The sequence below is a fragment of the Mesocricetus auratus genome, unplaced genomic scaffold (assembly GCF_017639785.1).
Source record: "Mesocricetus auratus isolate SY011 unplaced genomic scaffold, BCM_Maur_2.0 Super-Scaffold_2245, whole genome shotgun sequence".
In the NCBI taxonomy this organism is placed as follows: domain Eukaryota; kingdom Metazoa; phylum Chordata; class Mammalia; order Rodentia; family Cricetidae; genus Mesocricetus; species Mesocricetus auratus.
The window spans coordinates 44,701,978-44,705,318 of NW_024429180.1; the positions used below are offsets into that span (position 1 = coordinate 44,701,978).

The 3,341-nt window shown below is 47.2% G+C and overlaps 1 long non-coding RNA gene across 1 annotated transcript; it reads left to right on the forward strand.

Moving 5' to 3' along the window:
• The first annotated feature begins 298 nt into the window (after nucleotides 1–298).
• On the forward strand, nucleotides 299–2,343 carry LOC121138759. Its single transcript, XR_005875620.1, has 2 exons — nucleotides 299–829; nucleotides 1,519–2,343. It is a non-coding gene; the product is annotated as an uncharacterized LOC121138759 (long non-coding RNA).
• The last annotated feature ends 998 nt before the right edge of the window (nucleotides 2,344–3,341 follow it).

Sequence of the window (3,341 nt, forward strand, 5' to 3'; positions counted from 1 at the left end):
GTGTGTGAATATGTGTGTATTACTGTATGTGTGAATGTGTGTGTAGTGTCATATGTGGATGTTGTATGTGTGTGGTATCATGTGTGTATAATGTATGTGTGTGTCATGTGTGTGTGGTGTGTGTCTAGTGTCCTGTGTATGCATAGTGTCATGTATATGTATAGTGGTGTGTGTGTATGTGTAGTTGTGTGTAGTGACCTGTGTGTGTGTGGTGTGTGTGTGTGTCATGTGTGTATAATGGTGTGTGTGTGTGGTGTCATGAATGTATAATGTGTGTGTGTGTGTGGTGTGTGTAGTGACCTGTGTGTATGTGTGTCGTGTGTGTGTGGTGTCATGTGTATAATGGTGTGTGTGTCTGTGTGCGCAAGCGCCTGCACCATACATAGCCTGCGTGTGGAGGTCAGGAGTCTGCAGTCTCCTTCCATCATCCGAGTCCCAGGGATCAAACTCAGGTTGTCAGCTTTGTGGGAAGCTCCTTTAGTTGATGAGTACCTTGCCAGCCAGTGATTCATTTCTGACTGTGAGTAGAGACTTCTTCCCTAACACAATTCCACAGTGGATCCTGAGTGAGGATCAGCAGTGAGGTCTGCCGGTGCTAGTTCATTTAAGACCTTATTTTATTTTTAATCTTGTGTATCTGTCTGTTCAGGTATATGCATGTGATCGCGAGCACCCTTGGAGTTGAGAAGACACTCATCCCTGGAGCTGGTATGGGTGCTGGCATCTGAGGCCAGGTCCTCTGCCAAACGAAGAAGGGCTTTTAAGCACCGAGCCATCTCTCCAGCACAGGGGCTGGTTCATTCTGCCCCGGCCTTCCTGCACCTCCTAGGTAGGCATTATAGCGACTGAGATGTCCTCCCTAGCCTCTCACTTCTAGCTGAGGAGGAAGTGTATGCAGGCTGGCATGGTCAGCCTACCCAGCAGCGGCCCTGTGAGTGGGCTGAGTGGGCGGGTGTGGTCTCTGAGTCATTGGACAAGTGCCTCAAAGCTTAAGGACAGACCCCACAACCCCACATTGCACTTCCTGTTTCCTGTCACAGCATCCAAAATTCCACCATCGACGGTTATGCATCCTCTGAGATCGTTTATGGTCTCAGCTAATGAACAACTGTTTAGTTTGGTATCTGTATAAGTTCTGAGGTGGGGCACGTGCGGAGGACAGAGGCACAAGGAAAGGGAAGAGAATGCAGACAGGCTTTACACTTTCTTATTCAAGATGGCAATTTCTAGAAGAAATTCTTTTAGCCCTTCCAAACTATGCAGGAAGCATTGAGAACCCAGAGACTGGGACTCTCCAGGTTTTATTCTTGTGTATGTCTGTGAGTTTATGTGCACCACACATGTGTAGGTGTCAGAGAGACAAGAAGTCAGGTTCCCTGGAACTAGGGTTACAGGGAGTCGTGAGCCACTAGATGTGGGTGCTGGGAACTGAACCCCAGATCCCCAGAAGAGCAGTTAAGTGCTCTTAACCACTGCACCACCCTCCAACTCCTCTATTAAACACACTTTCTCTCCTAGCCACACGGAAGAGAAGGAGATCACCACACGGTGGGCTGGGCAGGGAACACTGTGTCACAGCTTGATGTCACCAGCCCCGTTGTCAGACTCTTCTCCATCCCGAGAGGACCTAAGATCTGAGGAAAAACCCTTGTCAAGATGAAGGCTGAAAATGTCAAAGTAAACACAGGACTACATTTCTGTGATCCTGAGATTGGTACATTCTATATGAAGTCTTTTTTTTTTTTTTTAAAGAGAAACAAATTGTGTTACTTCAGTTTACATGGGGTAAGTTCACCGACCCTGGTCCAGGACAGCAATGCCAATCATGTTGTCCATCCCATTAAAAGCACTTGGGAATTGGGGTTCCTAACCACTTACCCTGTGGACAAATACACAGACGGGTCCCAGGAATTTTCATCTTCATGTCTTCTATGGCAAGCTTGGACAAATGATTTACTGTGTTCTCTTTTCTTTCTAATATTCACTTTCTGTCTGCTATCATTTGACGTAGTCTGTCCTCGTCTCAGCTCATACAATAGCAGCCTGGGCCTCAGTGTGATGCTGTGAATGTAACAGCAATGGAGCCTTCAGGAGGTGAAGCATCATGGTGTAGATTAGATGTTTGGGACATTGCCTCCAGAAGGAATTCAGACCTCCCGAGACCCCAGTTAGTTCTGGGGAGGTGGTTGTTGTAAAAATCAGGCCAGTCCCTCCTCCTGTCTGCCCTCCAGTACTCACCATCAGGGAGGTATACACTTTGGGTACCTCACCAAAGCCATGCAGAACTTGCTTCCAAGCTCTTGGGACTCCAGAACTAAATAAACCTCTTCTCCCTACAGATGATCTGGCTTCAGGTATTTTGGTACTGCAACTAAACACAGACTAATCAACTTTTAATCCAGAGGACCCTTATGTTGTATGTCACCCCTCCACAATTGGATTTGTGGGGTGTGTGTGTGTGTGTGTGTGTGTGTGTGTGTGTGTAATTATGTAGAAAATCTCAGTTCATGGGTGTCCTCAACATAATTCTTGACTAACCAGGTTGGTTTTGTTGTTGCTGTTGCAAGTGGTCTAAGAAACAAGATGCTGAATCCTCCCTTTGACTCTAGGCATTCTAAATGAAATCACAGTTGTTTGCCTTCCTTTTCTCTTCTCTTCAGCTGGGAAAGGAGGAGGTACCCCTGGAAAGCCAGGGTAGTCTGTCACCTCATAAGGGGTCATGGTAGGCTGAGTGATACCTCAAAGAAATCAGTTCGGAATCTCTGGAATCTCTGCCTGACGGTTTATGTGGTAAAAATTTCTGAAGATTTGGCTACATTAAGGATCCTGAGATAAAGGGGTCATCTGGAATTGCCTGGGAGGGGCCTGAATACCTCAAAAGATCACTGAAGGAGCATGGGACACACCGGAGAAGTCTTCAGTTTGGGGTCAGAGGCAAACGGTGGATGGACTGCAGACACAATCAAAGGAACACCAAGAATCCTGACAGCTTCCAGAATCTGGGTGGGAGCACATTCTTCCTGAGCCTCTGCAGGGAGCTTGGTTGACACCATCCACTATCACCAGACTTCTGGCCTCTGGGAATGTGTGACAGTTCTGCTGTTTGCAGGTGTCAAGGCTGTGGCAGTTTGTTGAGAACTAGTCCACAGGTTAATACTTCAAGGCCCACAGTTCAGGCGTAGAACAAGCACTGCTAGTTGCCGTGTATTTGAAGTATACAGTGTGGCCAAGAGGCTGGGAAAGGGTGGAAACTGGGGTTGCACAAACACAAACAACACCCATGAGAGAAATATTACACTGCGTCCATTGCGCCGATTGATTCCACAGGAGTTTTCTCTGGG